Raw genomic sequence first — 12,948 nt, 5'->3', positions numbered from 1 at the left:
GTAACTGATGTGTTCCTTTAACTGCAGTCATCACCTTCCCCTGTCACATCACAGAGACACAAGAAAATAAACAGGCCTTGGAAACCTGATTTTCTATCAGGCAGTAATAACACTAGCCACCTTCAAGTATCTTCTCTTTCATAGCAGAAGATTCAGTACATTCTAATAACTTTTTACCAAAACTGAAATTATATCAAGGAGGACTTCATTTGCCAAGTAGCAGCAATATCTGTTAAAGATTGTTATACTCGTATGCTGCTGGAATTCAGAGGCAAGAACTGGTATTATTTGCCCCACAGCTCAATAATATCCCAGAAGTTAGACACTCAGTTATCCTGCTTGACTCTATCACAGCAATAATTTACCAGCCCCACCATGAAAATACTGGCATTACTTGATAATCATACAATGAAATCACATAATTAAAATGCACAAATCCTTGTCAGGAAAATAGGATATATAAACACTAGAAAAAGCTGATTTTATATCCTAACCTCATCATCTGTCCCAGAATACCTTATTTCATGGACTTTAGAGACTTTAAAAAAGTACAAAGAAGGTAAAAGAGCTGTTCTCTTCAGGTCCTACCCTCTTTTTTTTTGTAATGTATGCACACATAATGATTTCAAGACATTGATCTGATACTGCCATTCTCCATATTTACTTAAGTATAGAAAAATATGACGAAAGCTATCATTAGAATTAAACAGGGTATGAACAAAGACCATGAAAAGAAAGTACAACAAAATTTCCCTTGGAAAGTACATTAAGCAGGCTTTTGAATTACACATACAACAATGGAAGAAATGAGAGTATAACACATCTTGGTATAATGTAATCATATGTCTCTTATCTATACAAAATTTCATACAAAATGCAAGGAAGACAATGAAATTGTACATATATTGTGATCTGATATTTTAGCTGAGATGTGTCTAGTAAAAAACACCAATTATGATAAATTTTTATTGTATATTACTTATAATGTTAATGCTGCATATTGAATGCAGGAAGCTATAAAGGACTAACTGGGTCACAAAGTCCAATTCTAGATACTGTCAGCAAATCATGGTGTAGATGTTTAGCAGTGGAAGAAATAATGATAGGCCTGCTACTGTAAGGCTGATAAATAAACCAGGCAGCTGGATTGGTGATCTACTAGTTGCTGTGACATGCTCTCTGATTTTATCACACCCCCGATAAACAATGTTGTTTTTCCGGGGCAATGTCTTGTTTTAATTCTGTTTTAAAAGCCCAGTAGCTAATTAATTGCCTTATTGTAGCTGAAATAATAATTTCTGATAATAGTCACCAAACTGAAGAACAGAAAAAAAAAAAAAAAAAAGGAAAAACCCTACAACACAAAATAGAAAACACATCATAAATCCCCAGACCCTTTACTTATCCTGTTGGAAGCTGGCTGCCATGCTCTACGTTGCAGATAACTAGTCCCTCCTCATTCAGCAAGAAATATAAAGATCATTTTGAATCCTTTACAATGTGCTTGGGGGATTGCTGAACAAGGGATTGGCTTCATCATCTGCATCAGCAGGGGCTTTTTTTTTAATGACTGTCCTATCTTGTATTTTTACACACTGAAGGCCTGAACTTGCCCTCTGGTCACTTCAGAAATAGCCTGAGGATGCCAGTTTCTTCATACAAGACCATAAAGTGATTAGGCTGAGACTGGCTACCAGTCACACAAAAACCAGTTTTCCAAAACTGGGCAACTTATAGGGTATCCTGATGCTTCTCTAACTGGCGAGGGAATCACTTGTGACCAACACAGAAAAAGGAAATCTGAACTTTCAACTCTATTGGTAAAATCACTGTTGAACAGAGTTGAAGGCAGAACAAATTCTGCTCAAACAGATTTATTGTATTTTTCTTAATTTGGACTATAATGAATAAATGAAGAGATAATGTTGAAATTGTTATGGACAGAATGCTAAGAGCACCTCAACTTCAGTCAGAATCGCTTCTCTTGCCAAAACAACTTGTTTAATTTCTGTTTAATTCAGTATTATTTTAATTCCCAGAAAAATTCTATTCCCCCTCTTAATGTCTAAAAGTATTTTGAAGCCAAAATAAACATGATTTTTCTAAACTTCTGGGTTTCAAATACAGTGTACTTTCTCATGGAAAATGGTTCCATCTACATTTTCCTTGCCAAGTCATCATGATTTTATCAGAGTGTAGAGTCACCACCATAACCTGGTGTGGGAAAGACCATGACTCTGTATCCTGGCCATTCCCTTTGGGTCATGATTAACCTTTCAAAAAGTTTTGAAAAAGCAGCTGCTTGATTTCACTGGGCACAACGACCACAAACGTTGTTGGCCCTAACACGAGAAGTATATTCAGGAGAGACTCCTTGCATCTGGCAAGAAAAATCCATAACATGACCCTAAATAATATGAATATGAGAACAACTTTTTCTTGGTAAGCAGATAATGATTACAGAAGGAAAACTTACGGCACAACAAAAAAAAAGCTGTGTTGGATAGTTACATATACACTAAGGCAAGTTCTTTTCTTGCTTTATGGCTTAGACAAAACATAGCCCAAGTCAGAAGACACGACTTTTGTTGTTACTGGGCTCCAAATGTCTAATAGGGTGTGGTTTTGGGTGATTTAACTCTGAGAACTACAGGAGACCACCTTTGGAGAAAGGTATCCTTAAATAATCTCTGCATCCAATATGTTTCTTTCCTCCTTCATTTCATACCACTCTGTCAGTGGCTACTTTGTTAGGAAGAGCTACTAATAGATACCTCTGAAGTATGACACAGTTTGTTTTGTAAGGGACCAGATGGCATCTAGTGACAGATATATTCAAACAATACATTCCCAGAAGAGGACACTTCTGTTCCTTTGACAGTACCTGAATGACATAGACTATCTATAACTTCATTAAAATATCCGGGGTTTCTCTAACAGTTACATGCAAAACTGTTTACTTCTGTTCAATAAGAAAACAAAACCATGTTTGGCTTGCCTTTCTTTTTTTTTTTTTTTTTTTAATTTCCTGGCTGTTATTGTTGTAAAGAGATTAAACAAATTATTGTTCCTTTCACTAGCAGGAGTATCAATAAAGTCATTTATATCTTCCATCAAAGAGTCTCAAAGAGTCTCAAACAACCTGGTGGTATAATAGTACAGTTAGACCTCATTTATGTTTCAACCTTTTTTTTATTTTTTTTTTTTTTAATCAAGTGATATATTTATATGTGTACTATATTTAGTGACATCTGAGTGTGGTCTGTATGACAAAGTCTGTGTTCTCCTGCCTTGCCTGTAACAAAAATCAAAATATCATCATTCATTCTTACAGTTAGGATTCAGGGTCTATAGAAGCTTGGCAATAAAACATATTGAGGCTTGAATACATTCCTTCCATTTGTGGCTGAATGCCTTCTAATCACTAAAAAGCCTCTAAATAGTCTCTACCAGAATAAAATAAGGTTTTGTTTAAAGTCTGAAATGGTTTTTATTTTGAGAATCATGTGTTATTTTAGTTCCATAGTTCTGATTCTATTCCATATTCAGCAGCAATTTATTTCTAAAGGAAGGTCTACCTTAAGCTCTGGGTTTAGGAAAATAATCATATGCAGTTTGCATGATTCTGCTGTATGGTATTTCAGGTGGTCAGGCAGGGACTATGCTTAAAACCCAGGGGTTACATCCATTTTACAGAGATTACTTTCTAATCACTCTTTGAAAGCAGCATCTTTTAAATCTCTGGTGTTTCACTAGCTCACACAGCTAACAAGGAGGATTTTGTTTTTGTAAAAATGAAATTGTTCCAATTCTTATCCTACAATTAAAACCACATTTTATTCTATTCTTGTACTTGCAGAAGGTCTTGTTCTTGGTCCTGCTAAATATGAGCATGAAAACTTAGCCTTTTCTCTCTTTCATGATGTTTGCCACTCAAACTTCAGTCTACAGAAACAGCCAAAAGTTATTTGAATTTTACTTGAAAAATTGAACTGGTATGTTTTAGAAACAGTGGATTTAATTCTTAATTTTAGTAATATAAGTCAAATAAAATGATAGTAAATTGATGTAAAGATCCTATACTGAACATAAAAATAAGGCAGAATAATGCTTTTTTATGTTTACACTTAAAACCATATTTCCAGTTTCACACATTACATATAAAGTACCAGATATCACAGTGCTACTAAGAACTGAAAATTCAGAAGCTGTAGATTTAGATGAAAGGTTTTTTTCTCGCACAGAAATATAGAAACATCTTCTGAAGTGTTGGTATATGCTTTGAAGTACACAGTAAGAGCAAAAGATTCTCAGCATCTGCTAACAAATGTTGGGATGCTTGGGTTAGATCCTGGATATAATCTGTCAAATTGCATCAATCAAGTTAAATTATACTTCAAGATGCAATGAAATGTGACCAACAAAATTAAACATAATAACATAATATATCAGCAAAAATGCACTCTTGGTGGTAGTGGGTAAAGAAATCGCAGGTTTGGTTTAACTCAGAAAACATTGCTTGATTTTTTGGAGTATCTTTAAGATGTAACATGCTCTTTGCTGAAGGTTTTTGGCTGTTCTCATAGGAATTTAAAAGGGCATGACTAGAGCATTTCTAGCTCTTGCACTACCGAGGATTTAATTTGCAATTAAATAATGAAAAAGAAACTGATCCTCTGCAACTTTCTGTAAATAATGTGTTCTGCCATCCTATTAATACAGATTGCAACTTAGAGACTGTATAGAAGGTGCGTAGTATTGCTCACATTTTAATCTATTTACACATATGTAACCTTAGTTTCCTTATAGATTATAGATTGAGCAATGATGACAGGCTTCTTGACCAAACTTTCACGAAAGTTTCATTGCTTTATTCTGCAACCAAAACCTTAATGAACTTGTGATTGGACATTGATTAATATAGTAATGATGACCAAGCCAACTCCACCTGGAGAAGGTGATCCCAAACAACAGTAGCCAACAAAACACAACTCTCATTAATTCAGCTAGAAAAAAAAAAAAAAAAAAAGATTAAATCTACAAGATTCACTTGAAAACAGACAAGTTGTGTGTGTGACAGAAATAATCTGTCAAGATTAGGTCACATCTTACATATCTCTGTATATGTATTTTGCTCAGTAAATACCACCAATTTTTTATTATTTTGTGTACACATATTTATGTGTGATCCTTAAAATTTTATTTAGGACATCTGAACACTGTGTCAGTTTTATAATAATTGTTTAATAAACATCTGGTTTTCTGATTGGTAAATTAGTCAATCGTATAAAGAAAAGCAATAGTCCTACATTTTTTTTTTTCATACCAGTGCATTGCAAAACACAGATGTGGTGAATTATACAGGAGACTGAGCAGGCTGCTAGACTAACTCCATGCTGTATATGCTGATGGTAATCCCACCACACGAAGCATAAGAGGTTGATAAAACCATTTGTTTCTGAGTACTGGACTCCCATCAGTCCTGTGCTTATCTTAGATTTAATCATTTGATTTGATTCACAATGCTCCTTATAGCAAGGATTCACCAAAGCGCTTATAAGAGATAGTTAGATCTGCTCCCGCTGGGTTTTGTTAGTATTTGTGCATGCTTTAAAATGCTGCAGATTTATGTTTGTGACTCCATGTCTCCAAAAAGAAGTGTAGAATATCTCAATACATGAACATTACCTATTCAGATCCAAGATATACAAGAAAATGTACCTCAGTGGAAAACAATGCAACCTAGAAATCAGCCTTTAAATTAGTTGTTTGGGGACAGAGGTATCAAAAGCTTGTAAATCCCATAAGTCTTATTTTCTAGGAGTGGAAGCTAAGGGTACTAGTTTATATTGCTCTTTTCCAAATTTTATGCCAACTACAGAGTGTTCAGAAATCCAGATTTAGAACCTCAGGCATTAAAATTCCTGCAAGGTGAATTTCTTTACAAAAAGATTTGTTTTCTGTAGAAAGGCAATCTCTTCCCACAGGCTGGTAAAACTTAAATCTATGATGGCATTTCTAACAACAAACCAGAAAAGCCCACAGGTGCTGTTTTAGCTAAATAAGCTGCTGTAACAACAAAGTCTTTATGGCATTAAAAAAGCAACAAACTAACTTGGGTGTCTAAATGAAATATAAATATATAAGTACAGAAAGATAATTTCAGACATCACTTCTCGAGCCGTGAGAGGCTGCAAGACTATGAAATTGTACAAAATTTGAAGTTGTCTCTTTCTTACCTTAATTACTGCTTTTCACCAATGTCCCAGAAGCAGAGAACATCCTGTGTTTCAAAGCAAAGAAATATATCCATCCTATGAAAAAAAGAAAACAAAAATGGAGAAAAGTCTGCAATTCCAGAAAGTTTGTGTCTCTTGTACTGCACTGGAATTAGAAAGTAATGCCGAAGTCCTGTTCAGTGCCAGAGGAAAATAAGTTTAATTATATTTGCAATGAGAAGATCATAGTCATGTGAAACATTTAATGAGTTTTAAACTGAGAAGGCAATGCAAAAGGACTGAAGGCTCTTCTTGTGTCACTGATTGAAAGAGCTTCTAGAAAGTCACTTTTTATATCACTGAGTCATATTGCAGGTTTTCTGACCTGTTATTTACATGACACAATTTAGTACACATGTTCTTTAAACATAGTTTATTATGCTATAAACCAAATGGATGTATTTGCCTGTAGTAAGGTTTGTGAGCCCCTACTCCTTGGGCAAAACATAGAATTAGTGTTACATACACTCAAAAATCTGATCCAGATATAAAAACATATATCTTAAAATACAACCGTTCACCTTGCTTATCAATCGCATTTCCCACCAGGCCAACAAAGATACTCCATCCACCTGAGGATGTAATACATTCAACACACACACACATCTATACACATATACATACAGTTATAAATAGATACATATATAGTTAAGATGGTGTTATGGAATGGGAATATAAAGCCAAAGCCATTTAACTTTGAGCAAGGAGTCTTCCATTATCCTTGCATCTTCACAAACTCTTAATCCACATAGGAGATACTCTTTAAATGAGAATTTTAGATCTGTGTATATCACTTTCCAAGATCTGTTTGACAATATAGACAAGTGCAAAGGAACATGGAACATGGATAATCTTCCAGCTTCTTTTTCTACTGAACAGAAGTAAATAAATGAGCAATCAATTGCTGGCTCTAGGACCACAGAGGTGATGAGGACCACAAACTTACCTGCCTGCAGACTCATGTGTTTTTAACTGTTCTACCTATATTCTGGCTAACTGTATTAAATATGTGGATGATTTTTCCTTTTGTAGAGCAGAATATTATTTGCTGCTTTCCCAGAAATTCTTAGAGGAGAACCTGGTCCTTTAGTTTTGGTTATTTGTGAATTCAAAATGACAAGAACTCTTACCTTCCTAAAAAGTCCCAGAAATGATACTAGGTTATCTGATCACCAGATACTGCTGCCTTTTGAGGCTGAAATTGAAGACTTTTATGCTTCTGAACCTAAATCTAATCTGGGACTTAGCCTCAAACTTAACCATCCCAGTGCCTGAGCTTTAGTGCTTATCTAAAAGCAACCAAGTCTTCTCAGTAGTTTAAGCTCAGTCACCACTGTAATAGCAATGCTGGTCACACAGAATAAAATCACAGGTGAAGGAGAATTCTGCAGGTACTGGGCCTCTACTTGTTTTATCCCTGTTCCCCAGCTGTTATGCTTTAAGCAGTAAGCTATTGAAACCCAGCAGTGACAGAAAAAAATAAATAAAATAAAATAAAATAAAATAAAATAAAATAAAATAAAATAAAATAAAATAAAATTACAAACTGCTTGGAAAAACAAAACAAAACAACAACCAAAAAACCCAGAAGCTGCAATTTACAGTGACAATATTTGTCACTGAAGTTCTGTGGATTGTCCTTCACACATAAAGGAGCAAGCCTAGGTGTTGCCTTTGCCTTTGATAGGAAGGTGATGAAAGTAAAAAACATGAACCAAAAGAGAGAATGCGTCTGGAAAAATAGTCTTCTTTCTACACAAAAAATGGCACATTTTTTTCCTTTTCATAATTCATGCATTTATGTCATCGAAATGTTACTTATTTAAGATTTTATGCTGTATTCTTCATATTTACACTACATGCATGAATCATGACTGTGTCAAGTGATTACTTCTCCCTCAAATTAGTAGCATGGAAATCAGGGTTGACTGAGTAAGCTCAAATAAAGAGAAGCCCTGATACAGTCACATGCTAAGATGCTACCAATACATAGTACATCCAAATACATCCCCATACAAACCCTCTTTCTTGAGGGAATTTGGCCCCAGTTTCCTCTTACCGGTATTTACATGGTTACTGACTTTCATTTTTATTCATTACCTGAAAAAATGCAATGTTACATTTAGGAAAATGTGTAAGCAAGAAAATCATCTCAATAAAATGTATTATTTATCTTGCCCTAACATAAATCCTAGACAAGAACAAGGTTAAGAACAAACTCTTATGGATGTGATAGAGTTATAATGATTTAATGAGTTACAGCGTATCAGTTGAATTGTTATGAATTCTTGTCTGCATGATTTTCAGCTCTACTCTACTTGCAGGTTAATGTAAAACTTCAAATGAAAGTTGTTTTAACTAAAGCTGCTTGACCTTGTATTCAGCGTAGCTACATGTGAACATGCTGGCAGTTACAGGGGCTGAGCTAAGAGAAAGGTGTGATTTTTTAAGCCAAATTAACTGAAGTTTGTACTTAAAGGAAATAGATTTTTTTTTTTTTTTTTTCCCAGTGAAACTGCTCTATCTTGAACTAGTATGAATGAAAGAACTGGTTGAAAATGACTGATGAAATCTAGGGTTTTTTTTCTTTCTTTAATTTCTACCATTACATTTTCTTCTCTCTAATTTCTACTACTCTGACAGTGCTTTTCTCTTTTGACTTGCTCTTAAAAGTTGACCTTTTTTTTTTAAGCTGCAGGGACTACATGACTGTGCAACAGTTTAATACTAATGAGTAGAAAGCTCTGAAGTCTAACAATACTTAAATGGGCACTTGTAATTGATGAGCATTTTAGGGGAGAATGATGTTGCTTAACTTAGGGAAAATTAAATTCTTGACCTGGATTTGGAGCAGGAAAAGATGAAAAATAAAATGAAGAAAAAAAAAAAAATGAAAGCAACTGAGAAAACACACAAATACTTAAATATAGTAGCTTTAAAACTGCTGTTTAGACTTATTATTGTACCTGCAACAATGGAGTCCTCCCTGAAACACAAGATAGTCTTTCCAATAATTTGCTTTAGATATATAAGAACAAGCATGCTAGAACAATTCTATCTTCATGGGGAAAAAAGGCTATGTAAGGTGCTGAATTTAATTACCTGGCAAACACCTGTATTCACCTCTGATCTCATTCTAACCACCTTGCTTCTTCTTCTGGTCCCCCTATCAATGTAACCCTTTCCTTGGTGAGGCTCCTTGTCGTGTACTAAGGAGTGATTACCAGGGAATTCATGGTGGGACTGGACTAAGAAAACTGGACTTTAGTCATTCCTCTCCTTTCTCCCAGGTAAACTTCTTGTAAGGCATGAAGTGATTTTACTGACATGTCTTTAACTTTCTTTGTACAACAGGAAAATCTACGAATTGCTGTACCGTATATTGAGTTTTACAAATCAGAGATTACATGGTTGTCACTCAACACACACTGCAGTACCTATCCAGTTTCCTGAGCCCTGTAACATACACTTGCAAGAAAACAGGAAAAACTAATGTGTCATGTTTCGTGTTGTATGTGTGAGGTTTTCATTTGATGATTCTTTTCGAGGACTCCCAGATCACACTTTCTCAACACAGTTGATTCCTGTGATTAATTTTCAAACAAGTTGTGCCTGCCATGAGGTCTTGGTGCAAAACAGAAGCTCCAGCATCGCACAGGGCCAGGGGGTGTCTACCCCAGGTTGCTCACTGGCTGCAGCCCTGGCTGATGAACCTTCCTGACTATATGACTTAACGTGTTACAGGGGGAATATCCTATCTTCTCATCAGCTGCCAGTACATCACTGTGACTCCATGCTCAGAAATGTTTATTTAACAAAAAGCACTAAGTTTTCTTGGTATTACAGAGCAAAATACTTCAAAAAATCTTACAGCTTCTTTCCCTCTAAGCCTCAGTTATGTAGGAAAATTCATCCAACTAGCTACAAGAAGAGTCTGAAAGACATTCAAAATGCCATTTTCTGCGTCATTATATTGGATAAATAGCAAATACCTGCCCCAGGCAACAGCAGTTCTTGTAAGAAGTATATTTTCCTAGTCTACTTTCCATTTTTTTTTTTTCTCTAATTCTCTTTGGAAAGTTGAACAGATCTCACATCTCTAGGAAGCAACTTTGTCTTTCTAAGCCATATGTTGAAGTCAGAGCCCATCTATTTTTCTGTTATCTCTGCTATGTTTTCAGGTTGATAGACTATAAAATAAAATTAAAGCAGACCACTCTAGAACAGCCAACACAATTTTGCCCATAATGCCAATTTTAAAAGATCATAACTTTTTATCTGACTGTTGTGTAAACTAAAAAAAAAATTAATCTATTTACTAATTTATCTTTTTTTTTTTTTGCAATTTCTTTTTCTTCATAGTCAGGTCAACATTTGCTATTGCACTGCAGTTCTCCACTACATTATACTCTTCCTGCTCTAGTTGAGTCACAATCATTAGCGGATAAACTCCATTACAGATGCTTCTATAAGCATCTCAGTGGTGAAGCTGAAAATCTAGGTCAATTTTTTCACTGAAAAGTGAATCAAATTTCTTTCTGATGATATTGGAAAGCATGATAGAGAAAAACTCTACTGCATACCTTGGGAAACTTTGATAGACTCCTAAACCTTGATCAGCATTATTAACCAACAGCATGAAATGACACACTTCTGCATGCAGCAGCTACTAATAAATGCTCATCCAGCTAATGCTTCATTACAGGTTGGGGTTTATCAACTTTAGGAACCACATGCCACTTTCATTTACTTCTGTGTATTTCCAAATTCTCTCATCTCTATAACAGTGTGACCAGGCAGGAATGTGAGACAGAATTTAGCCCCATGAGTCTGTCTCATGGAGGAGTTACATAAGTAAATTAATATCACTGAAAGCATGGATTAGAAGCATCCTAAATAAGGTGTTTAAAATCCCCTGCTCTCCTGTACAGTTTCAGCAGCTTCCATCTTTTATGCTCTTAGTCTGAATATCTTAACAAAAATAACATTACTATGAGGCCACAGTGTTTCTGGACATGAAATCACTATCTAATGTTCATAGTGTTTAATTGAGGGCAGCAGATCAGGCTTTGGATTTCACTAATTTCACTTTTAATACTACTATCTTGCCAAGCAGGCTGATGATTTGTACAGGCCAGCACTGTCCTGCTTTACATTTGCAACCTTTTGAGATCCAGTCAGTCCCACAAGAGTGAATAGGCACATATGAAACCTTTGCTATTACTCAAAATGAACACAGGTTACACAATCAGAATTACTGATACATCTGATGCTGTCTAGATCTTAGAATAATTTTTGGGCCAAGCAGGATGTTTTTTTCCCATTTCTGCCCTCACTGATGGTGCAATGTTAGGCAAGGAGCACAACATTACTGCACCTCAACTTCTTACTTCATAGAACGGGTCTAAGGCAATCTCCCTGCTATCCTTTGTGCTGTTCTTTGAGGTCTTCTGGTGAAAGGTGTTAAAATAAGCACTATGTATTATTCATATATTAATTCACTCTGGCACATTAGTTTCAGGAAACTTCATTTAAGTGCACTGGGAAATCAACATCAAAGAAATGCAGAGTTCCACACAGTGAATACAGTCAGCGGTGAAGCATGCCAGGCTTGACACAGCTCTGAAAAGCAAATAAACACTGAGCATAGAAACTGTAGTCTCCTTATGACCAGAAAAAGATCAAAAAAAAAAGTCCTATAATAACTTTTCTACAGCTTTTGGGGCAGTCTTGTACAGCTTAGTTGTGAATTACACTCTGTTAATAGACATTTGTAAGGCAACCTGAAAAAGTTATGGAGTTAATTTAATTAAGAAAATGGTGATCCTGGACAAAATATGAAGTGATTAAGAGTCTCTGGGTTCTTTGACTTTCAGCATGGTTTTTTTAGGGGGAATTATTTCTTAGAGAGTTTTGGGATGTTGCTGTTCCCTTTCAATCTTCAATATAACTTGAGTGGGACACCCTAAAAATGACTACTCCAAAGTTCCACATCACTTCTGAGATAGTGGAACAATCTAAAAGCACAACAAGTTTTAAAAATCTCTTCCTTATTCATTCACTGGAGTTGTTCCTTAGGAGCATTTATGTAACCATTTAAAAATGTAGAAATACATACATGGTAATATTTTTTTTGCTTTTTCCTCATTTCTCTCCATCACTTTGGAAGCCTGGTTCCATATATGCATATAAAATGAAACACTCTGAACTCTAGGGGTAAAAGTAGAATTTTACCTGGCAGCACTAAGATGTTCCCAAATAACTTTATAGCATAATTTCCTATAATGAACCTTGAAGCTTAAACTCTCAATTCCATAAACAAAGGCAATATATGTGCACTGAGGGAAGACAATTCATAGTCATTCTGTCAGCAAGATTGTTACAGTAAAGGCCTAAGCAACACTTCATCTACCTGTCACTTGTCTGGAAAGGGTAGATTACTTTTTCCTCAATCTTGGCACATCCAATTAAGGTAGACTTACAAGCCAGGCAGGTGTAAAGTGCAAGCCAGCACTTGTTCACATTAGCAATTATCAATGGAAAAAATACATAAGTGCTGAGGCTTGGCACAACAGTTACCCTGGCAACCGTTAGCACTCAGAGCCTCAGTAGAGACTAACATGACAGTTTGACATCTTTTCCCATAAAAAAAGATGATTGCATTCTCTCT

Source organism: Nesoenas mayeri (assembly GCF_963082525.1).
Source record: "Nesoenas mayeri genome assembly, chromosome: 1".
NCBI lineage: Eukaryota > Metazoa > Chordata > Aves > Columbiformes > Columbidae > Nesoenas > Nesoenas mayeri.
The sequence above is the reverse complement of the archived record's forward strand: the minus strand, read 5'-3'. Positions refer to the sequence as shown.